We start from the raw sequence: 26,699 nt of genomic DNA on the forward strand, positions 1-26,699 counted from the left end.
ACACTTAACTTGATTTGTAGACAGCGTGTTGATAATGGTACACTTCTGGTTTCCATAACACTACGTCCAAGTAAATTAACAGGAGCCGAATTTGCTCCCGTGTGAGCCTCTGGTCTAGTCTCAACAATGGCTGCATCTAACACTCCATACTATTGACGCCTGGCCGACATTGTCCAGATATGATAGGAGCCAAATTTGCTCCACACGTCTCGGAGGTGATACAACAATCGCTGCCCCTTCCTCACCCTCACGCCTGGCTTACATTGTCCACATGTCAGAAAGTGATAGAAGGGTCACATTTACTCTACTTTAATATTGATAATTAAGTTAATTTATATAAGATGTTTTTATGATGGTAAAGTCCAAAGACTAATGTATTTAAGAATAATTCCCACCATAATAGGTGGTGAATTATAATAGTATGTGGTGATGATATCCCGTTTTCTTTAGACGGTAATTCCACTACAAGTTACGTTTTCTATGGGTTACTTGTTTATACAATACAGCTATTATCTGTATGATTATTAAATGGTGTCGGATTTTCCGACATAATTCCCCAGGGGCTGCTCACGGGTCGAAGTCCTAATTAGAACAGACGAACACCGATACTCCTCCTTCGGATTATTAGATTAATTTGATGTTAGTAGTTAGTAATCACACATTTGTGTGTCTGTTCATACAGGACGGATGTCCCGTACTAGAGTTGCAGGGGTTAGAAGTCTAATGCGATTTCATTTCCCTGTCAAATCTTGAAAGGCTAATATTCAAGCCTTATTACATATTATTTAACCCAGAAGACTGGATGTGATCAAGTACTACAGTCAAGTATGATTCAGGGACTGCAGTGAAATCAGTGACATTAGATATAACTTGAAGTTTCTTCAGGTAACTGGTCACTGATATGTAAACACTGAGGCCCATGGAATACATCTTGATTAAATAATAAATGTATCAAATCAGTCATCAGATTTATTGGGGTTTAATTTAGTTAATTGATTCAGAAGATTGAATAGCTCATCATTAAAGTAAAGTATGGTTCTGAGACTGCAGTGGGTTCAGTGACATTGGTCGCAGTGACTTGTAGCTGTTTTAGGCTACTGTTCACTGATTTGCCACTGAGGCCTCATGAACTCATCTTCAGCTTTAAATGATGATACTAACATCAACCTCTGTTGGTATAGTCAGCTGTAATCTCCTTAGTATAATGCTACTGGAGAAATATAATCAGCTGACAAATTTAGATTTCTACTGGTATTGTTTATCTGCAGGCATAGGTCTCCTCAGGCTTGATACTGGGCCTGAGAGTAATTTACCTCCTGCAGAGTTTAACATGGTTATACCCTGATATTTAGTAGGGCTACCGATGAATCGATGACAATAGTCTGTCCCCACAAGGAGACCGAAGTCAGTGAGGTGATCAGACTTAATATTATCTGCCAATTTTATTCCTCTATTTCTCAGGAATTTGGCTGTTGCTCTCAGACCTTGAACTTGTAGGTCTACTGGTATTTTGTCCACCACAATGGCTTGTACTCGACAGACGTACCTGCCTAAGCGTACTGATGGTTGTACCACCTGGTAGACTTGAGGTCCTGCATCTGTTACAAACCCTGAGATGTTGAATGACATCTGGGCTACAGGCCTTAATTGTAATTCATCTGCCAACCTTTTAGTGATGTATGTTCTTTGGGATCCTTGGTCAAACAACCCACGGGTATGGACCTTGGCCCTCTTATTCAGGATGGTAATTTGGGCAGTAGGCAAAGTCGTATTACCTTTAGACTTTGCCGATTGGACACTCTTTGTTTGTTGCACCTTGCAGTACTGTACTGTGGTGGGAATGCTATCTTCCACCTTGGGGTTTGGAGACGTTGTTTTGGTGTCTCTGCACAATGCTGCATGGTGCTGACCTTTGTTACACCTATTACAGGTGTGTAATTGGGTATCACAGTCCTTGATGTTATGTTTCCTGAGGCACCTCGTGCAATGTTGCAAATCTTTGAGTCGCTCAACACGGGCGTCACTATCAGGAAAATTAGAGCAGTGGTACATTGAATGTTTCTCATTGCAGAACAAACATGTTCCATAGCTTCCTGTACCCTTTGGTGTCATGTTCTTGGGTGACACAGTAACTATAGGCTTGGAGGGTCCCACTGCATATACGCCCACACTGCCACTGTTCCACTTTGGTGTTGAATTATATTGTCTAGATTGAGTTGGAGTACCTTTGGTACTCTGTGGTTTACTATTATTGGTTTCTGAGGGTTTACTTGGTGGTTTTAATTTGTCATGTGTTCGTAATTGATGAACTACTGACTTTAAACCTCCAGATATTTCATTCATGGATAAGATACTTTTATTGTAATGAGCACTCATTTGTCTCAATATGTCCCTAGGTATTTTCTCCTGGACAATTATTTTCAAGACCCACTCAGCCCCGTTTGTATCTGCTGTCAGGCTGAGGGCATTGATCAATGATTCTACCTCCAGCTTGAAGACTTGGAGTGAATCAGCTGAAGCCTCCGGTGGGGGTAAATGCAACAGCTCATGAACTAAATGTGATGTTCTCACTTCTGGATCAGCATAATTATCCTTGAGGAGTTTTACTGCCAGATCATAGCCGTCATTAGTTAATCTCAGATGGGATACTACTGTTTTAGCCTCACCTGATAATTGGCCTTGCAAATAAGAGAATTTACTACTCTTTGGTAAAGATTGTTTTGAGTCTACAAGGTCAACGAATTTGTTCCAAAATTCGTCCCAATCTTCCTCATCTTTTCCTGAGAAAGTGGGTAAATTAATTGGAGGGAGTCGAGCTTCTGCTTGACTCGTATTAGATGCAACTGTTGTTGTTGTTGCTGTTGCTGTTGCCTTGTTCTGGGCAATTAATTTGACATAAGGCTGTAACGTGGCCTGAGTGTGATCTTCATAATTCGCAAGATCAACCATAATGTCGTCTATTTCTGTTTCTGATAAATTGGTGTTGGCAAGTTCAGCCACATATGTTGCTATTTGACATTTGATTTGCTCAAATTTACCTGCAGCTGCTTGATAATAGCTTTCCAGGTCAGCATAATCAACTTGAGATTGTTGTGACAAATCTTCACATTTCTTGATCTGTCTTGTTAAGTGGCCTTTAAGACCTGCAAGGGTTCTTTTCATTCTCCCTGCATTATCCATACTGGCTTGTTGGTGAAGCCTTGTGGGACTTGTACTTGGGCTGCTCATAATACTGAACAAACACTAATGGTAGCCTAGGGTAAATTCTGAACTCACTAGGCAATAATCCTACCTCTACTGGAGGTTAGCACTTAAAATTAATACACATTATATATATACAATCATACACACTAATAATTTGAGTGATAAACCAGTGTCACTGGAAGTACCTTTAGGTTAGCTCTTCTATATCACCCTAGGATGGAATTGACACTAATTAATCACTCAAAGGTGTAATGATCATAAGTAAATTATTATATATACAACTCAACTCGAGTTGATAAAAATTACACCCAAAATAGGGTCTGGACCATTCATTAATGGTGTTAGGTTATTCAATATAGTACAACTGACTATGGTAATAATGGGACTAGGATGAACGATAATAGTTCAACTAGTCAGTGTTAATATCCTACCCTGTTGTGGGTTGGCAATTAGTAAATATTATACTGTGATCACTAGTGCAATTTATATTAAATAATTCTCTATTTTGGAGAAATAATATACACAACTATTGATAATAGCCTCTTAATTAGCCTCTATGAAACTTCTAATATTATCAAGAAGTATTAAATATTATTAGTGACCTCGCGAAATAAAGTCCACAAAATTCGTGGATAATCTCTCGCGAAATGTAACACCACGAAATCCGTGAACAATCTTGCGAGGACACAGCCACTAATTTGGCTGGCTTCAATATTAGCGCTGTCATTTCACGAAATAACACGCCACCAAATATCTGTGGGTGTGCATGAAACCGCTGATGAGGCTGATCTGGGCTGAGGGAGGCTCCTGAGCTCCCTCGAGGCGCTGTCTTTGACTGGCTGGCCTTTGTTTAAATCACACTGCACTAGATATTTAATGAATCCACTGGTTAACTGGTTCATCCGGTACTAAGATGACCAAATGTGGGTTCAAAGGATCAAATAATCCGTCATCCGGTTCGAAGGACCAAATAATATGGGTACCGACCTGTGAGTTTTATATTTATTTAATTTATATGAATTTATATTTACGTTAATTTATATACTTCAATAGCAATTTGTATAATGTTAAGTGGACTGTATTTCTGCAATAATCTCATAATCTCACAAATCGATCCTCTACACATTAGGGGGGTTTTATTAGTTTATATATATGCAGCCAATCAAACTACAGAATTAACTACATACATTGAAGAGGTTCCTTATCTTATAGTACAGCAGGCTAGTCCACCAGGTATAACTAGGGTGTAGACACCAAATTATCCTCTTTGAGGTAGCTTCCATCACCCAGTAACTGGTGCACAAAATCTTGCATCCTCGTCTTGACCTGTCAAAAGTGCGCTAGCTGTGAAGCCAGATACCTATATATGACAAGCTATATCAGAGAAAACTGTACATGGAACATTGAAGACCTGGCTTAATTACCTTTAGTTTGAGGCTTCCACGTGCTCTAACCGGGTCACCCTATATAATGACATTAATGGCCACTAATGATAGATAATGGGTTTCGGAAAGAACACTTAACTTGATTTGTAGACAGCGTGTTGATAATGGTACACTTCTGGTTTCCATAACACTACGTCCAAGTAAATTAACAGGAGCCGAATTTGCTCCCGTGTGAGCCTCTGGTCTAGTCTCAACAATGGCTGCATCTAACACTCCATACTATTGACGCCTGGCCGACATTGTCCAGATATGATAGGAGCCAAATTTGCTCCACACGTCTCGGAGGTGATACAACAATCGCTGCCCCTTCCTCACCCTCACGCCTGGCTTACATTGTCCACATGTCAGAAAGTGATAGAAGGGTCACATTTACTCTACTTTAATATTGATAATTAAGTTAATTTATATAAGATGTTTTTATGATGGTAAAGTCCAAAGACTAATGTATTTAAGAATAATTCCCACCATAATAGGTGGTGAATTATAATAGTATGTGGTGATGATATCCCGTTTTCTTTAGACGGTAATTCCACTACAAGTTACGTTTTCTATGGGTTACTTGTTTATACAATACAGCTATTATCTGTATGATTATTAAATGGTGTCGGATTTTCCGACAACATTAGAGCAAATTTGAGAAATTTAATTTTGCCATCAGATCCTGTCGTATATGTATGCCATGCACAGCTTAAGGGTTAATACAGAACTGTACTGTATAAAACAAGGTTTATGTATGAAGGTTTAAAACAAAAGAGAAAACATTTGTCAATTGATCAGAAAGTTGATTTGAATGCGAAAGCAGAGCAAGGATACTGTCACTCGACTTGCCCAAGAATTCGACGTCGGTAAAGCTACAGTTTGTGATATAAAAAACCAGAAGGATAATATTAAGAAATTCTTTGCTCAAACTCATGCAATAGGCAACAGGAAAACATTGAAGCCTGCTAAGTATACGGATTTGGACTCGTCCGTATTTAAATGGTTTACACAGCAAAGAATTGCTGTTTCAGTTGATTCCATTAGAAATGCAGCTGAAAGACTTGCTGTAAAGTTAAACATAGACAATTTCAAGGCTAGCACTGAATGGGCATGTCGATTTAAAGAGAGTTAGGGCATCATTAACAAGAAAATTTGTGGCGAGGCCTTAGGTGCAGATGTTGGAAGTGCTAATGCATATAAGCTTAAACTTTCTCACCACATGATATCTAATAATTTAAATTGGTTTTAAGTGTACAATGCAGATGTAACAGGCTTTAACTGGAAATGCCTTCAAAGAAACACTTTGGCCTTCAGGCTTGAGTAGAGTATTCCTGGTTGCAAGGTAAAGAAGGAAAGATTTTCAGCATTATTGTGCTGTAACGCAGATGGCAGTCACCGAACAAAGTACGCAATTGTTGGGAAGTGTGCCAACCCCAGAGCATTGAAAAACTGCATGAACAGACTACCTGTCATCTACTACAACACAAAAAATGCCTGGTTCACACATTACTTTTGAGGATTGGTTCCAGAATCACTTTTGTAAAGAAGTAAAAAAGCAGCAGATCAATATGTGTAGAATTCATCCTGCTGAGGTAAAGGCAATGTTGTTGACTGATAATGCCCCAGCTCACCCCCATTGCTAAATTAACATCGCCTGATGGCAAAATAACATGTATGGCTTTACCATCAAACACTACATCTGTAATACAGCTTATGGATTAGGGGTTATCTATGCTCTCAAAGGATTTATAAAAGAGCTATGAATTCAGATATTATGGAAGTTCTGCTTTCTGAGGAAGACGAGATGCCTAATAAGGATACGAAGGCTAGTAGAACACTAGAAAATTTCAAGAAATATTCAATTAAAGATGCAATTTACAACTAGGTCAAGGAATGGAGTGAGTTGAAGGTCACCACATTAAAGAATGCATGGAATATAATTCTGAGTCCGGTACCTGGTTAGAATAAAGACGAAGATCACTGATTTTCAGGGCTTTGATAATACGATTTTTGAGACATTCAAAGATGCAGGTGAGGAAGATTTGCAACTTTCTGATGTGAATGCATGGTTAGATAATGATGCTGATGATCCAGGTTATTGTGAATTAACTGATAATGAGATTATCCAGTGTGTTACTGGTAGTAATGATGTGGAAGAGGAAGATGATAGTGTGTTATCTATTCCATATGCTGCATCATTGCAAAAGGTTAATGATCTGCTAGATTTGGTTGCTGTAACTAATAATGAAGAGCTGAGAGATTATTACCTGCACCTAAAGGGCATGAAAGATATTATAAAGAAGCTCACAACAAAGAAACAAACCAAGATTCAAAAGCTTTTGGTACGGTTTCACAGTAGGCCTACAGGACCAGCACCCAGCACTAGCAAGGACTCACATTCCGAGGATGCCCAGGCAACAGGATCAGCACTAGCAAGGACTCACCTTCCGAGAATGCCTAGGCAACTGGACCAGCACCCAGCACAAGCAAGGATTCACCTTCCGAGGATGCACAGGCAACTGGACCAGCACCCATCACTAGCAAGGACTCACCTGCTGAGGATGTCTAGGAAACTGGACCAGCACTAGCAAGGACACACCTTCTGAGGATGCCCAGGCCACTAGACCAGCACCCAGCACTAGCCATAACTTACCTGGGAGTACCAATTGAGCTGTACAGCACAGTTCTAATGACATTAAATGTACAAAGTGTAGTTTATATGATATAAGTGTACTGCAGTACTGTGATTCTAGTGGTCTGTACTTTATGTACAGACTGTAGTGTATAATGTACATTTGTTAGAAAAGTTACTGTTCTTTAAACAATTTATATTCATATGTGTGGCACTCTCAGGATATTAAGGCTAACAAAGTTTGCACTATGAAACTCAACTGGTAGGGTAAGTACAGTACTGTAACGTGCAATATCAATTTATTTCATTGCAATTCAAATTCTTTGTTATTTAAATTTTTCAAAAGGCAAATGTGTACTGACATATGTATTAATTTTTTTTTTTGGGGGGGGGGGAGGGGGATGCTGGGGCCGGATTGATGGAATGAATTCCACACTGAAATTAATTGGCTACGCCCCATATAGCTCGTTCAAGCGAGGGCACACTGTATTACTCATATAATTTCTACATTTACTGTCTACATTTAATGTCATTTAATTTCATGCATTTCTTTGATAAAATGTTTACTCGTGTCCTTTATGATCTTGGTTATTTGTAAGTGTTGGCCCCATTAACCTTAAATTATAGTATGTTTATGTTACTCTATGTTCTGATATGTTCCAAGAAAATGTCATGAGGAGCAGTTCTAAATTACACCTTGTATTTCCATTCTGTAATTAATGTAAATAAACTACTGTACTGTTGCTAGAACTACTGACTCCATAATGTAATAATCTATGTCATGTACTCTGACTATACTCTGTACCTGTAAAGTAAGGCTGTAAAGTACCTGTACACATTTTTTGTCAATTTGACTGTAAATTAACTACTCAAAATTATCTGTTAGTTTAAGGACTTCCCCAAAACTCTATGCGTGCTAATGGCTTTACAAGAATGTAAAATCAACTTCATTTCTATGTTCTCTCTTAACCCCCAATGTACCTTCTTGTATATAAATAAATAAATAAATGCTTGTCATACTTATGTATCACCTTTGTATTATTTGTTTTTTCCTTGAACATTCTCATTTTGTTAACTTACTTCTCTTATAGTATTAAGCGTTTTACCCCGTCACAACATTAATAAAAAAATTCTATATTACTATTAATTTTGCCCGAAACGCTTTGCGTAATAGTGGCTTCATTAGTACAGTATGTGTAACTGCTGTCCCTTCAATTGAACAATACTCCCATTACACATAGAAATCACAATAGCGTGATGCATCAAATTTATTTATTTATTTATTTATATACAAGAAGGTACATTGGGTTTGTGAGAATACATAGCATGGTATTTACAATAAAGCCACTAGTACGCGCAGCGTTTCGGGCGGGTCCTTAATCTAACAGATAATTTTAAGTAGGTAAATTCTAGCAGAATTAATAAAATGATAACAGATACATTGCAAGAAAGAAAAAAAATGAGATGAGAGAGATTAGTAGGAATATTAAAGCACATTGGTATATTAAAGTTCAGATTGATTGCATTGACAGCTTGATTGGTAATTTAAACGAAGATTAATAGGCACCATACAACAAATTGAAAGCACATATAAGAAGACAGCAATGATCACAATGGTAAAGTTGTTTGGACTGGGTACATGAAGATTGGGAGATTGGGTAGCACTAGATACAGTGCGATTTTAAAGCAACAAGGTAGAAAACTATGAAGATGAAATTAGGTACTTTTTAGTTTTGTTTTTGAATGACGCAAAAGTTGGACAGCTTTTCAATTCATTAGGGAGTGAATTCCATAGACTAGGTCCCTTTATTTGCAAAGATTGTTTGCACAGATTGTTTGCACAGATTAAGTTTGACTCTGGGGATATCAAAGATATATTTATTTCTGTTGTGGTGATAATGGGTCCTACTACATCTGTCCAGGGAGAGTTTCAGAGCATGATTTGCATTTAAGAACAGGGTTTTGTAAATGTAGTTGACACAAGAGAATGTGTGGAGTGAGATTATGTTTAGCATGTTTAGGGAGTTAAACATGGGGGCTGAGTGTTGTCTGAAAGCAGAATTTGTTATTATTCTGGGATTTTGCTAGGGGATGATGGACCTGAGGTGGTTTGCAGTGGTTGAACCCCCATGCACAGATACCATAATTAAGATAGGGATAGATTAGTGCATAATATAGAGAGATGAGAGCAGAGTTAGATACATAGTATCTGATTTTGGAGAGTATACCAACTGTTTTAGAGACTTTCTTAGTTATGTGTTGTATGTAGGTGCTGAAGTCGAGTCTCTTATCTAGGAATAGGCCAAGAAACTTTCTATCATTTTTATTACTAATGTTAACATTTTCTATCTGAAGCTGAATTGCATTTGTTGATTTGCTTCCAAATAAGATGTAGTAGGTCTTTTCTATGTTAAGTGTTAGTTTGTTGGTTGACATCCATAAGTGGACATTTTTTTAGTTCATTATTAACAGCATTATTTAGTGTATGTGTTTTGGGGTTAGAGCAGATGAGGGTAGTATCATCAGCAAACAATGTAGGTTTCAGAATGTTGGTGACATCGGGCAGACCATTAATGTATATAAAAAATAGGAAAGGTCCCAAGATGCTGCCCAGTTGCACCCCAATGGTTATTGGTAGAGTGGAAGAGGTTATATCATTGATGGCTACACATTGGTGTCTATCACTAAGATAGGATTGGATATAGTGCAGGGCATGGCCTCAGATTCCATAATGATGCAGTTTACATAAGAGGTAGTTGTGATTAACAGTATCAAAGGCCCTTCTCAGGTCAATGAAGAGTCCAATCGGAAACTCATTTTTGTCAAGGGCTGAGTAAATTATATCAAGGAGACTAATAATTGCGTCGTTAGTACTCTTTTGGAGTGGAAGCCAAACTGACAGGGGCCGAGTATGTCGAATTTTACGAGGTAGGAGTACAGCTGTTTGTAGATAATTTTTTCAAATATTTTTGATAGTACGGGTAGGTTTGATATGAACAAATTTGAAATGAGTTTGTTTATTTCATTTCAAGTTTGAAATGAACAAATCCACAAGAGTCGTGACGAGGGTTCAAATCTACGTCCAAGAGTGTGTAATGAAGTAAGGGCGAAGAGGTAGAACAGCTTATTGACAGAGCTCAGGTGCATGGGGGAATTGTGTAAAAACCTAGTTTGTGTCTCGGAGAGACTGCAGGATCCGTGGTAGGTCAAGTTGATTTCTCGGTTGCAATTATTATCCATGTTGTAGCTCAGTCGATTAACTACCATGCTGTGCCGAGTTTATTGTGAAATTCCTCGTGCGCATGAAATAAAGTGTTCCCTAAAAATTATTTTTTCTTCGTAAAATGATAAATTTCCTTCCCTGAACATGTCTATGTAAAAATAAATACCAAATTCCACTTACTTTGGCTGTGGGGACGTGGACAAGGTGCGTTGTGATGTCATCAGGGGCTGGTCGCCCGTGCGTGACACGCCCAGACAGTCGCGTGGGCCATTCAAGCACCAGATGTTGGCACAAATATATTTTCAATTATCTGATTTATGTATTTCCAATGCGGTTTTATTTGTTTGTTTTTTATCGTATATGATGCATATTTGTATCCTTTACAATATGTATACAGTAGAACGTTCATAATGTTCAATGAAACTGTGATACATGTGTCAGCAATGTGTCTACAATAAATGTTTATTGTCGCAATATTACTTGTTAAAAATTCACTAAAATTACAATATGTACAGTTTCACACACTACACAGTAACACACTGTATTACACACTCAGTACTTTGGTAGTGAGTAATAATCAACGAAGTAGTCCAGGATACACAGTGCGACTTCGCTCTTGTTACACCAGGTACAGATAGAATTTTGCTTCCTGTTTCTTTGTTCTGTGTGCTTGCAAATAACGCACTCACGTACACCCTTGGCATTAGTACCTGTAGGTGGTATGTAGTCAAGGGGAACGGAGATACCCACAAGACTGGAATTCAAATTATCAACAAGCACACAGGTACTACGCCAGACAACACCCGTCCTACTACCAAAACTGGACGAATCACTTCCAAAACGACACACCCTGGACGCAAACACAGTGGCCTCCTTACCAGAGCCTCAGATATTAACACCAAGTAAGGCTTCCAGCACTTCCACTAACACGATAACATCATTTATATTTGCCAACATCCAGGGTATAAAAACACGCAAAACCAACAAAGTTCAATTTATAGATGGTCTCCTTCATGAGGCAAATGCAGTGTTTGCAGCCCTATCAGAAACCCACACAAAGGACTACCATGATGGTGAAATCAGAAACCCACACAAAGGACTACCATGATGGTGAAATATGGATCTCAGAGTACAATCTTTTCAGATGTGATAGGAAACACCGGCTTCAGGGTAGGGTCAGCCTCTACATCAAAGACACACTCATCTGTACTGAGCTGCTAAACACCTCAAATGATATGGTGGAAGTGCTGATAATCAAAATAGAGATTTTAAATGTAGTTATTGTCCTTGTATATAAGTCACCGGAGGCAAACCCTCAGCAGTTTAAAGACCAACTAATGAAAATAGAACACTGCTTGGAAAACCTCACAAATCCAGCTCCGAACATCATCCTGCTTGGGGACTTCAACCTACGGCACCTGAAATGGAAGCACCTGGCTAATACAGTAATATCAGAAAGAATACCAGGAAGTAGACTAAATGAACAGGCACATGCAAATGACCTGCTACGGATGTGCGACAGGTTTGCCTTAAACCAGCAAATAGTAGAACCAACTAGGAAGGAGAACATGCTGGACCTCATTTTCACTAATAATGATGAATTGATCAGGAACATAATGATTACAAATACCTGTTACTCAGATCACAACTTAATTGAAGTTATGACAACCATGGGGAGTAGACCTTCAAAACCAGTCCAGATTCCCGGTGGAGGAGATTTCAGCAAATTCAAATTTAATAATAAACAGATAAACTGGGAGCAAATAAACCAGGACTTCACAGAAATAAACTGGGAAGAACAGCTAGAAAATGCAAATCTGAACCAGTGCCTGGAAAAAATAAGCTCAGTAGCACTAGAAATATGTTCAAACCGCATACCTCTAAGAAAAAAGAGGAAGAGATGCAGATTGGAACGGGAACGTCGTTCCCTATATAGGCGAACAAACGAATTGCGGAACAACTTGAGAGTCGCACCCTATCTCAAGAACGGCGAAGAAGGTTAGGTAGAGAAATAGAAACAATTGAATGGAAGCTACAAGAATCATACAAAACCCAGGAGAGGCAAAGAGAGCAAAAGGCCATCAGTGAAATAGAAAGAAATCCGAAATATTTTTTCTCCTATGCAAAATCAAGATCAAAAACCACATCTAGTATCGGGCCCTGCGAAAGGGAGATGGTACTTTCACCGATGACAACAAAGAAATGAGCGAGCTACTGAGGACGCAGTACGACTCTGTTTTCAGCGAGCCATTAAACACACTAAAGATTGATAACCCAAATGAATTTTTTATGGATACGATACCAACATCAAATCATATATCAGATGTCACCCTATCCCCACTGGATTTTGAAGAAGCCATAAACAGTATGCCTATGCACTCTGCACCAGGTCCGGATTCTTGGAACTCCATATTCATAAAGAACTGTAAAAAACCACTATCGCAGGCCCTCCACATTCTGTGGAGACAAAGCCTAGATACTGGCGTTATTCCTGATATACTAAAAACAGCAGAGATAGCACCACTTCATAAAGGAGGAAATAAGGCAGAGGCAAAAAATTACAGACCAATAGCACTAACATCGCACATCATAAAAATTTTGAGAGAGTGCTAAGAAGTAAAATCACAAAATACATGGAATCACAGCAACTCCATAACCCCGGACAACATGGTTTCAGAACAGGGCGCTCTTGCCTGTCGCAGTTGCTGGACCACTATGATATGGCATTAGATGCTATGGAAGACAAACATAACGCGGATGTAATTTACACAAATTTCGCAAAAGCTTTTGATAAATGTGACCATGGTGTTATTGCACATTAAATGCGTTCAAAAGGAATTACCGGAAAAATAGGCAGATGGATCTACAATTTCCTGACCAACAGAACCCAATGTGTAATAGTCAACAAAATAAAATCCAGCCCATCAACCGTAAAGAGCTCAGTCCCCCAGGGTACTGTGCTTGCTCCAGTACTTTTTCTCATCCTCATATCGGACATAGACAAGAACACAACCTATAGCACTGTATCATCCTTTGCAGATGACACTAGGATCTTCATGAGAGTAGGCAACATAGAGGACACGGCGAACGTCCAGTCAGATGTATATCAGGTCTTTCTATGGGCTACAGAAAATAATATGGTGTTTAACAAAGATAAGTTCCAGCTCATGCGCTATGGAAAAAATGAAAATATAAAAACGGAAACCACGTACAAAACTCAGGCAAATCATAACATAGAACGAAAAGGCAATGTAAAGGATCTGGGTATACTCATGTCGGAAGACCTTACCTTTAAAGAACACAATAAAGTAGCCGTCACAACTGCAAGAAAAATGACAGGTTGGATAACAAGAACTTTTCACACTAGAGATGCTATACCGATGATGATACTTTTCAAAACGCTTGTGCTCTCTAGAGTAGAGTACTGCTGCACAATGACAGCACCTTTGAAAACTGGAGAAATTGCTGACCTGGAGAGCGTGCAGAGATCCTTTACTGCTAGAATCCACTATTATAGTCTGTGGGTTGGTTGGTGTTGTCGTCGTTGATCCTTCTCTATGGACAACCCAACCCACAACTCGGTAGAGTGCTTATACTAGGAGATCACCCTTGGCGCTTCTGGCTCTTGGAGAGGGGCTCAACGTCACACGTTTAGGGGATGCGGCTCCAACACTTAACCCCGTTGTCACGTGCACACACCCACTCAAGCCGCTGTGACTCCCCTCTCTCTCCTTATCAGATGTGATCTCCTCAATCCCCTATGACTTACTAGTATTACCTTCTACCCTGTCCACAGCAGTGGTTCTTGGTTCTTTCTCTCTCTCTCTCCTTCTTTACTACCTCCTGGGAAGCCTCACTAGGACAAGGGCAAACACCGGCAAATTGGGATACATTTACTGGACACAGCACATACACAATACATACACACATACAGTAATAATGAATCCTATACTCTATACTATTACAATCAGGTTGCACTCCAACATCATCAGAACTCTATCATCAGCTTATCAAGTGGTGTCCTATCTCCTGGTTCACCACCTGATACTATCAACCTCCTTAAGTTGATCAAGTTTACATACACTGTTGCACCATCAGCAAGAGAATATATATATGTATCTATAAATGTGTACAAAGAAAATCAGCATTTGAATGCAATAACATATATCAGTATAAATGTTCATTGATACACAACAATGATCAATCGATCGCTCTATCAGTCCTAGAACATATACATCTGTAGGTAATCCATCCTACGATTGTAACTCTAACTTCAGTATGAAACACTCCTTGACGTGAGAATGCAAACAACCACTCACCTCTCACTGCGTCTTGCACACTAATGACAACTAAACACTATCAACTCCCTACAAGTAATCCACCAGAACTTCCCTTCCACCTCTGGAAGTTCACTACCCTGATATCTTTAGGTTCTTCCGGGCTTCACTACCAGGATCCTCTGCAGCTTCTCCAGGCCGCTATCATGAAGTTTCTTTGAGCAACTACGGTGCTTCACCCTTCGGCTAGGTTCCTCCACAGCTCTCTTGGCTGCTACACCATGAAGTTTCCTCGAGCAACTATGGTGCTTCACCACCTCTACAGAAGCACATGATACTCCTCTTCACTGCTTCTCCTCACAGCTCGAGGTCCTCTGCTCCACCACTACCTTAGAGTCTCATCAACTACTTCATCTGTGCTGGCTTCGAAGTTCTCAGCAACTTCTTCCCCAAAGGACAAACCACAGATTATCTGGTCGAGGGCGCTCTCCCTCTGACGGCGTCTGGTCAGGGCGCTCCACACAGCCCACGAAAATGCCTCTGAGCAGCTTATTAAACTCTCCTCGCCGTCCAAGACTTGAGACCACAATGTTCTCAGCTCAATTCTACAGCTGGCACGTCTGCACACTTCTCTTCTCTTGGAGATATATCACTAGGGGTTCCTTTCTGACAGGAGCTCAGCGGAGCGCGGCTTTCCCCTGCGATGTCTGGCACTCAAGTAAGGTCAAAGCCCCTCCAGAAGCGAGCCTCACGCCTCCAGCAAAATGTCCACATCTCCTAGCCAGTCATTTATCTATTTCCTTACTTACTGCCCATAATCTTAAACTGTTCACTGAATCCACCATACTATTTTTCATATGGGTTATCACCTCAATATTTGCTAGACCTTCTAATCAGGTCAGGCTTGCTGAATAACTCTCAAGGAGGGAGACTCGTTTCTCCTGTAGGCTGAGATCATAACACCACTCAGTAAAACATCTAAACTATTGGGACCGACTAAAGAGCCTAAAACTGTACTCCCTTGAGCGCAGGCGGGAGAGGTACATAATAATTTACACGTGGAAAATAAAAGAGGGGCTGGTCCCAAACCTGCACACAGAAATAACATCACACGAGACCAGAAGACATGGCAGGATGTGCAGAATACCCCCGTTGAAAAACAGAGGTGCAACTGGTACTCTGAGAAAGAACACTATCAACATAAGAGGTCCGAGACTGTTCAACACGCTTCCACTACACATAAGGGGCATAACTGGCCGACCCCTCACAGTGTTCAAGAGAGAACTGGATAAGCACCTCCAAAGGATACCTGATCAACCAGGCTGTGACTCATACGTCAGGCTGCGAGCAGCCGCGTCCAACAGCCTGGTTGATCAGTCCGGCAACCAGGAGGCCTGGTCGACGACCGGGCGGCGGGGACGCTAAGCCCCGGAAGCACCTCAAGGTAACCTCAAGGTAAGCTTGTAAAACATAAAGTAGTCTTGCAAAGATTACAGGGAAAGATCAATTTGTAAGGTAGTCGTGAAAAATTCGCCTCGTAAGGTCCCACACAGGAAGAAATTCAGCCAGCCTCAAAGAGTGTCCGTCAGTCTGGAAGAGATTCAGCCAGCCTCAAAGAGTGTCCGTCAGTAAAGAAGAGATTCAGCTATTCTTGAAAATATCTATGGAAAACACAACCATGGAAGCCGCTAACACTGTTTATCTATGCTACTTCTATCAGATGCATCATCACTGAACGCAGAAAACGATTCATCTATGTATCATCTAAATAAATTGGAGATAGCATAGGTGGGCAAGGGTGGCGCTCAAGAGCTACAACTGGATACGCTTGCTGTATTGTCCTCATAGGTGCTGTATCACTTGCATCTGACCTTTGTGTTAGGTCCTTATTGCACCTAGCTTCACTAATATTATGACCCTTATATTCTTCAAACATTAAGGTTTGAATTTCACCGACAAAGCCCGATCTTTCAACTCCGCATCGGACAGGTGTTTGGGAGCCAGAGGCGCATGCGCCACTCATGGTTGCTCACTCAGTACTAACCCAGCCAGCAGCCCTAGATCATAAGAGGATTTTTTTCCAAGATGGCTACCTCTCACTAGAGGTCCTAAGAGTCCATTTCGTGCACAACCAACCTCGCACAAATTTAGAATGGGTACGAAAAAATCAAACCGAGTATTCTCGGTTGGCGCAGTTAAGGAGCGTCTGGGATCTTCTCGGATGTAGGTTCGAACCCTCGTCTCGGCCCTTGTGGATTTATTCATTTATTACTCTTATGTTCTTTGTACACACAATATTTTGAATAAATAATAATAATATTATTATTAATATTATTATTATTATTTATACACAGAAAATCACACTAACGTGATATACATCAATGAGAAAATTCACTCGGGCTGTGAGGTGATGCGAACCTGCAATGTTTGCATCACCTCACAGCCCCAGTGGATCGTTCATTGATGTATATCTCCTTACCTTGAGGTTACCTTGAGGTGCTTCCGGGGCTTAGCGTCCCCGCGGCCCGGTCATCGACCAGGCCTCCTGGTTGCCGGACTGATCAACCAGGCTGTTGGACGCGGCTGCTCGCAGCCTGACGTATGAGTCACAGCCTGGTTGATCAGGTATCCTTTGGAGGTGCTTATCCAGTTCTCTCTTGAACACTGTGAGGGGTCGGCCAGTTATGCCCCTTATGTGTAGTGGAAGCGTGTTGAACAGTCATCGGACCCCTGATGTTGATAGAGTTCTCTCTCAGAGTACCAGTTGCACCTCTGTTTTTCAACGGGGGTATTCTGCACATCCTGCCATGTCTTCTGGTCTCATGTGATGTTATTTCCTTAGTGCGATTTTCAGTGTAGTATCTGAAGATGGGCGTACAGTGTTCAACTACAACACTTTACCCATTTACCCGAGTGCTTTGGGGTCTTACGTAATACTTGGACTGGCTTCAAGTCTTCCTGTGATATAAGGATGTCACAGACTTCCTGTGACATCAGTAGAAATCTGATTGTAAGACTTTTAGGAAGTCGTCAGTGGTGGTACAGTGGTAGAGTATGCGGCTGGCAATGCCTTGGTCGTGGGTTTGCGACACCACACAGTCCCAGGGGATTTTCTCATTATTATTCTTATTATTATTATTATTATTATTCGATAGGCCAATGTCCACACCCCAACAATGCCATAGGCTTATAATTTACCCCAATAATGCCATAGGCTTATAATTTACCCCAGCAATGTCATAGGCTTATATTTCACCCCAGCAATGCCATAGGCTTATAATTTACCCCAGCAATCCCATAGGCTTATAATTTACCCCAACAATGCCATAGGCTTATAATTTACCCCAATAATGCCATAGGCTTATATTTCACCCCAACAATGCCATAGGCTTATAATTTACCCCAACAATGCCATAGGCCTATTTCCACACTCCCAACAATTGCATGTTGGGGGTGTAAGACAATGGTGGAGCAGAAAGTACTCCAGTACTTACGGTGGATAATGAGAGTGCGAGGAACAAGGTGGTCAGGTGGAGCCAGTGACTCCTTCCTTCAACAGTTTTGTCTCTCCCTCGTGGTATATCCTCAATGTCTTCAGTGGTGTGGCCTCACCACACACTTACACTGCCATAAGTGTCCTGAGAGTACTGTGGGAGGGACAATTTGGCGGGTATTGTGGACACAGGTCTTTAAGACAGGCGAACTTCACGAGTCGTGGAGACGTCTATAGCAACCGTTGTTGTGATGACGTCACTCGCTCGCTCGCTTACCCGCCACGTCGCTCTTCCCATTTTCTTTGGTTACTGATATATGCCGACCTTTAATTAACCTGAGAGCCACTAATATTGGTGGCCTCAACGAGGACAGGAAGTTGGCGGCTTGTTAAAGGTCCTACCCATTTGCCTGGATGATCTTTTCTATCTGTATTTTAAAACCCAGTAGAGTTTTGGCGTTTACTTTACCTACTCTCTGGAGGGTAGGCTGTTCCACGGGTTTACAACCATACGGGTGAAAAAGCCTCTCCTGTTTTCTGTCCTACATTGTGGCTTGTTGAGCTTGAACCTGTTGCTCCTCGTTTGTGTTACATCTGACCTTTTGAAGAAAGCGTCCGGATCGACATCGTCCAAATTGTTTAGTATTTTAAGTGTTTCGATGAGCTCCGCCCTGTCATGCCTGGTTTGCTGTGTTGTTTGGCCAGTGGCCCTCAACCCTTCCTGATACGAGAGATGACTAAGCTCTGGTATGATTTTTGTTGTCCGGTGTTGCATCTTCTCCAGAGCAGCTATGTCTTTCTGAAGATAAGGTCTCAATGCCTGTATGCAATAATCCAGGTGGGGGCGCACCAGAGACTTATACAATTGAAGGATTACTTTAGTTTCCTTGAAGGTAAAGGCACGCTTGATTATTCTCAAGGTTTGGTTCGCTTTTTTTTTTTACTGCCGCTCCCACTTGTTGTGCAACTTTTAGTGAATGATGGATTCTGATTCCAATGTCGCATTCTTCATCTATCTGTTGTAAGGTAAAGCTGGCAATTTGGTAGTTGTGACGTGGAATGTTATGCCCTACAGACAAGGTCTTGCATTTATCGACATTAAAGAGCATTTGCCAGTCATCTGACCATTGGTGGAGTTCATGTAGATCTCTTTGTAAGGTCTCAATATCACTTTCACTTCCTTCTTTATCATAGATCTTAGTGTCATCTGCAAATGTGTTATCTGCCCAACATTCCATCTCCCAGGATGAACAGGACCAGCAAAAGCTGCTTGACTCTGTTATTGTGTCGTCCCAAAATATTCCTGTGGAACGTGAAGGTGAAAAGTGTATTGAAATAGTTCAGGCTCTCATAAAAGACGAATTGCGTGTCACTCTAAATAAAATAACCGCTGCATTACGTAGGAATGCGGAGGAATTTCTGATGGAGGAGAAGACAATTGCACAGCGCGATCCGCAGCGCAGCGTGCGGAGCGCCGCGGGGGGACTATATAAGAAGAGAGGAGGGGACATGCGTTCCACGGGAGACATCTCCCGTCACGCAGGGTGCAGTCGTACCTCCACAGATCTCCAGTATCATCTATTGATACTGGAAATGGCTCAAAAGAGCCACCACTTATGGGCTATTCATGCCCAAGCCACCTTTTGGGTGGCTTAATCTTCTCTCTCTCTAAGATCTCTTACCATTTGGTCACCATTTGGTCTGGGAGACATCTCCCGTCACGCAGGGTGTTGTCGCACCACCACAGATCTCCAGTATCATCTATTGATACTGGTGATGGTTCAAAAGGGCCACCACTTACAAGCTATTCATGCCCGTGCCACCTTTTGGGTGGCTTCATCTTCATCTTAACACATTCACAAGGGAGACATCTCCCGACATGCAAGGGTGCAATCGCACCTTCACAGATCTCCAGTATCAGCTATTGATACTGGTAATGGCTCAAAAGGGCCACCACTTACGGGCTATTCATGCCCGTGCCACCTTTTGGGTGGCTTAATCTTCATCAATCAATCATCGACATGCGTTCTCTCTTGCTCCAGCCTCGCTCCGCTTCACAAGTCAAAGGAAAAAATAAAACACGCGGACATCAAGACGGCCGCCTTAATTGTATACCCATGCACCAGAAGGGGCTCCATTGGACACTTCCAGGACGCTGCTTACCTAGCAGCATTTATCAGCCATGTACGCCCGACTCTGTACCTTTTTTCAGTTCTGGAAATTCCTGACTGTTTTTTTAATAGCAGAGGTAACGGGTGTACGGGCACGGACGTGGACGCAGACAAGGAAAAACTCCATGATACCCCGCGACGCAGAACTTTCGGCTACGCCATTCCTGGTGGCACGGCCCCCAACGTCAGATGAGAAGTCAACGCCCTACACGCTGATGCCCCTTACGCGGCCTGCGCCCTCACAATGACTACGCCCCACATTCTTTACGGATTGGACGGGCCACGCAGCTGTCACATTGACGGGCATGTGCAGGAAACAATTAAGGCCGTCGGACGATGGAGGCGTGACGTTTTCACTCATATGTCAGGCAAGATGTCATCACGCTTCCACATTGAAAACTTTCAGCGGCCAGATAAAAGGCATGAAAATAAACAAAATAAAGCAGACGACCGAAACCCTAGATCAGGCTCTCTGCACCCAGCACTGCCGGGTGGGTAAACATTGGGCAGCAACGATTAGAGCCATGATTTACCGCATAAAGGTCCGGTTTCGTGACGAAACATACTACACCGGACCCCAATTACTAAGGAAAATCGTCGACATCACGAATGCAGCCCCGTTGGACATCCGTGACGATGCTGACGGCGCTGTACTGCTCTATACAAGCGAGCAAGCTCTGGAGCAACTGTTTGCACCAGAACACCAGGACGCCCTACGAAACTCCAACCTGATCATCACTCCTAACCGTCGCTACTTGGCTGAACGAACCATATTCGTCAGCCACACGAGTGTCTACACCGCCACCCAGGACCCTGGTACCATCAACACCAGAAAACACGGCTCTGACTGCTGCTACAGTCAAGGCCACCCAACAAACTGTGCCTCAATTGCGGAGGAGATCACATCGCCGTCTCCATGGACTGCCAAGTACGACTAGATGAAATAAATAAACAGTAACTGCCAACCCAACAACCAATCAGCCGGCAAGCTTCGATATCCAAGCTACATCATTTCCAGTGCTTCCCAACGTTTCTGCTCCTGCTACACAGACGTCCACACCAGGCCAACCAACCAAGTTCCTAGTATCACCATTGTTTCCATCTACCTCGGCTGAGACCGTCACATATGAGGCCCCAGACTTCGAACTAAACCCAAGAAAATCAAGCAAGAAAAATCCCTACTATGGATTTTACCTCATTCACGATGACACTTTCAACAGCAATCGAAGCACAAGAATGGTCATTGCCTTAGAATGCAACAGGATCATCAACCAGCTCAAGACCTGCTTTCCTTACCCTGTGTTTGTCCACCACGAGACCGTGGAACATTATGTTTACCTCTGCGCTCTGGAGAGTGAATACATCGACCCTAAATACGACTTCAAGAGGGAACAAGTGACCTTCCTGGAAGAAGATGAAGACCCGACAGGAACACCAATAACGCCGATGTCATTTGGGAAGTACATGCGAATACCTCGTGGCCAAGACACCACCAAGCAACAGCGAACTTACCTCTCACCACCTCAATAAGGAAGACGCCTCCTCCAAGCCAGACAGACCACCTCAAGTGAACCAGGACGACATAACCCTGCCCCACCACTAGCCTCCTGCCGCCCAAGAAGAACTTAAGCTACAGGCTTTGCTGGGAAAAACATCTCCAATCCAAGGTGGACGGGCCACCGAAATTTCAAGCCTCCTCTCTCCACATCCAAATCCTCTTCCAAGAATTTCATCGCCCCATCTTTTTTCCTCACACATCCTTTCCAAGCTCTTTGGACATCAAACCAAACCAATTCCGCGGCCAGCGGGCACTCGCCCTTCGGGGGGGGGGGGGGGGGGGTCGATCTCCGGCCATGCAGCTGGCTCTGCGGAGTGGGGGAGCAGCGCCGGCCCCTAAGTATTACGCTGTCCGCAGCTACTTACTCTCACTTGTAAGAGTATTGTTAAATTTGTCCTATAGGTGTATTCTACAGCTACTAGTAATTTACCATTTCACATTATGTCTGGGATTGGCGCATTATTTCTGTCATGTGTTAGGCCACTATATGATACTCTATAAGCCCTGATTCTACTTGAAAATTATGTAAACGTTTGCCTTACTTGTACCAATAGTTAATAAGGATTCCGCGTTCTGCAGACCATGTTCTATTTAGTTACCGGATATAAGCATATGTATTAATGTTATTAAGTCATTGTAGTCAAGTTATACATGTATTTATGCTGTTGTAAAATTATACAAGTTACCTGTTCATTAACATGGTCTGAAAAATTTATTTATTTGTTTCTACTAAAAAATTAAATAAAATAGTTCCCAATGCTGTCGGTGTCTCATTCCTCCGTTATCAGAAAATAACCGCTGCATTACGTAGGAATGCGGAGGAATTTCTGATGGAGGAGAAGACAATTGCACAGCGCGATCCGCAGCGCAGCGTGCGGAGCGCCGCGGGGGGACTATATAAGAAGAGAGGAGGGGACATGCGTTCATCATCATCGAGTACTTTGCTTTAAGAGGTCAGACCCCACCCTGATCCGGTGCATTAAACCAGTAAGAGACGGGAGACCTCTTAAGGAAAGTGCAACCCTCTAGATCAGGCTCTCCTGCACCTAGCACTGCCGGGTGGGTAAACATTAGGCAGCAACGATTAGAGCCATGATCTACCGAATCAAGGTACGATTCAGAGGGAACCAGACCCCTACTCGATCAGAGATATCGGATTTGATCACCACTACAACCAATGTTGCACCCCTGGACGTCGTAGTCAACGATGAAGGACTCCCTCAACTGCTGTTCAGCAGTGCCGAGGCCGTACAACGCCTCTTTAACCCCATTCACCTCACTGCTCTCAAGGAGGCGCACATGTTCCTCACCCCACCACGACACTACCTCGCAGCCAGGACTGTTTTTGTAAGGAGAGTGAGCTCCCTCATCTCCGAAAAAGCTACCACCGACGTCGCCACCAGCATAACCGAAGATAACCCTTCCTTGGCTGCAGTCACTGTAAAATTCATCCCTGTGCAGGACAGCCACCTCTCCACTACGAAGGTCACCTTCACCTCGCCTGAGGAAGCTACCTCTGCTACCACCAACGGCTTCCGGTGCTTCGGCCTCGCTTGTACACCCCGACAAATAACAAGAGAACATTACTACCAGCTACGACAGTGTTTTAAGTGCTATAGTTATGAGCACTTCACTAAACATTGCCCATCTCAGGACCAACGGTGCAGCAAGTGCGCCGAGTATCACCACTTCAAACAATGCACCAGCGACTTCCTCAAATGCCTTCTCTGCCAAGGTCACCATACTGCCGTCTCTGCTGAGTGTCCACAAAGACGTCAAGAAATACAGAAGATGACCGAAGCCAGGCAAGCCAACACCACACGACGAGAACCGTCAACATTCAACGTGCAAGCCGCCAACTTTCCTCTGCTTCCGGGAGGGGGCGGAGCTTCTGCACAGACTGCATCCCATTGGGGCCCTGGGTCCCAGCCCGCCAACCAATCATCGACGCAGCAGCGACAGCCACAACTTTACTCTGCTGAATCAACAAGCCAGCCCTCACCACACCAGATGCTGCTCCCTAACAGGAACCATAATGTCATAATGGGACTCATCCGCACTGCTGAAATGATTGCAGGCACGAACACCAAGGAATTTGTACGAATTCTGAACATTATGTACGCTGACAACGGTTTACCAACATTTACTGTTCGTGACGAGCTCTTCACAACAACAGCCTCAGCCAACACCAATGCCACGACTTCAGCAACAAATACCACTTCTGCTTCTAACATCAACATCACCATCTCTTCAACTGCGTTGGCAGATATCCTGTCTGCTGACGCCCACCCTGTGCAACCTGCTACAGACTCTACAACATCCTTGCACACTGCTACTACTCCAGACGAACCATCTACTTCTCCAGTGGTACCTGAGACTGCACCAACTTCACCAGCTTCACCAGAAAATACACCAGCCGCACCTGAGACTACACCAGCTTCACAGGTACCTACACCTGATGCTTCTGCAAACCAACACTTGTTTTCCGATGATGACTCTACTGCCTCGATTGACGTTGAAGCACAATCACCATCTCCAGCAACAGAGGAGTCTCCAAGAGTCTCCGCACTATATGATCAACGTGAAAAACTTACACTTGGAACTCCCGAATACAGACGCCTCTCCAGCAAAATACTCAACACAAGGTATGCGGAATGCCTGCTGAATGATCCAAACTTAAAGTACACACTAAGGAACGAAGTAATCTTCGTTGAATGCGACGAAACCCCATTGTCAAAGGATCTTTTCCCACCAGACTACGACGAGTACAAACATCAAATGATTACTCGAAGCAAGAAGAAAGAAGAAACACCAAATTGAAGAAGAAGAAGACACCACCTGAAGACAGATTGTTTCCACCTTGAATGTTGAAGCACTGCCACGGCCGCCTTCCAGACCCGCCTCCAAGCCTAGCCAGTTATTGGGTTGTTTGCAGCATCGACGTATTGCCACGCAGCTGGGTTTAGCCATGGCACTTTTTCTTCAACTTCAGCATTTCCTCTCACCGACTACTCTTCAGCTGTCCCCACTTCAAGGCTCGCCCCAATGGGCATCTTCTCCTGTATTATTCAGATTCAGATGCGTTCTCTCTTGCTCCAGCCTCGCTCCGCTTCACAAGTCAAAGGAAAAATGAGTTCCCTGTTGGGTTGTTTGTGGACCTGCATAAAGCTTTTGATACTGTCAACCACCAAAACCTTCTTCTTAAATTACATCATTATGGAGTCAGAGGACACTCCCTACAATACCTCAAATCCTACCTTACTGACAGGCTCCAATATGTTTCTGTGAATAATACAATTTCTCCCACCCTACCCATCAACATTGGTGTTCCTCAGGGCAGCATACTTGGCCCTCTCCTCTTTCTCATCTACATTAATGACCTTCCAAATGCCTCCCAACACCTCAAACCAATTCTATTTGCTAACGACACAACCTTCATTTACTCCAGTCCTGATCCCCTTGCTCTAAATGCCACAGTAAATACTGAGCTAAATAAAGTCCATCTGTGGCTAACTGCCAACAAACTCACCCTTAACATTGACAAAACTTTCTATATTCTGTTTGGCAATATATCCTCTAATCAAATAAATCTCAAAATAAACAATACCCAAATTTGTAACAAATTAGATGGCAAATTCCTTGGCATTCTCATTGACCACAAGCTGAATTTCCAGGGACACATTCTAAACATATCAAAAAAAGTTTCAAAAACTGTGGGCATTCTTTCTAAGATCAGATATTATGTACCACGCCCTGCCCTGGTGACTCTCTATTACTCCCTTATCTATCCATATCTCAACTATGGTATTTGTGCTTGGGGCTCTACTACCCAAAATCACTTACGTCCTCTAATTACTCAACACAAAGCTGCTATTAGGACAATATCCAATTCTGGCCCCAGACATCACTCGGTACCCCTACTCAAATCTCTGAATATGTTAGACATTAAGTCACTGCACATTCTCTCATGTGTATTATACATATATAAAACGCTAAACTATAATGCCAATCCTGATCTCAAAAGCTTCATAGAAGGTTGTAACAGAACCCATGAGCACCACACCAGAAATAAATACAGTTTTGATATTCCTAGAGTACGACTTAATCAAACTAGAAATGCTCTACAAATCAAGGGGCCCAGAATGTGGAATGACCTTCCCAACCATGTTAAAGACTACCTCTCTCAACCAGTTTAAGTTAAAAACGAAGCTATACCTAATAAATTCCCTGTAACCTACCTTACCCTTCTATTGTCAACCAATGTCTGTTTTTCTTTAAAGAGCGCTGTTTGTCGACATAATTGTATTTGTGCTGCTTTTTCATCTATGTTTTCATTTCTTGTTTTCATTCTACTCATAATGCTCAATTAGTATTAAGCTTGTCATTTAAGTTTATCATGCCCGAAACGCTTTGCGTAATAGTGGCTTTAGGCATTGTATGTACTAGCTCTACCTATAAGTCAACCAATCCTTGTAAAAATTTATTGTATGTATGTACCTTACCTAAATAAAATTGTATTGTATTGTTGTATTGTAAAAAATTTTCCCACCCTCCTCCCCTTCCAATGGTCAGCGGCAAATAACCCTACGCACAGTACTATGTACTTTGTCCTTTATTGTTGGTAAACTGGGGGGGTGCAGCGCCGGCCCCTAAGTATTACGCTGTCCGCAGCTACTTACTCTCACTTGTAAGAGTATTGTTAAATTTGTCCTATAGG

General features: G+C 42.3%; 1 long non-coding RNA gene across 1 annotated transcript in view; it reads right to left on the reverse strand.

Annotated features, from left to right (window-relative positions):
* Window positions 1–18,484, reverse strand: part of LOC123765929 (uncharacterized) — an 81,922-nt gene extending 63,438 nt beyond the window's left edge. The window contains exon 1 of the long non-coding RNA XR_011230600.1: window positions 18,255–18,484. This is a non-coding gene — a long non-coding RNA (uncharacterized lncRNA). The remainder of the gene's footprint in view (window positions 1–18,254) is intronic.
* Window positions 18,485–26,699: the final 8,215 nt, after the last annotated feature.

This window comes from Procambarus clarkii, chromosome 37 (genome assembly GCF_040958095.1).
Source record: "Procambarus clarkii isolate CNS0578487 chromosome 37, FALCON_Pclarkii_2.0, whole genome shotgun sequence".
NCBI lineage: Eukaryota > Metazoa > Arthropoda > Malacostraca > Decapoda > Cambaridae > Procambarus > Procambarus clarkii.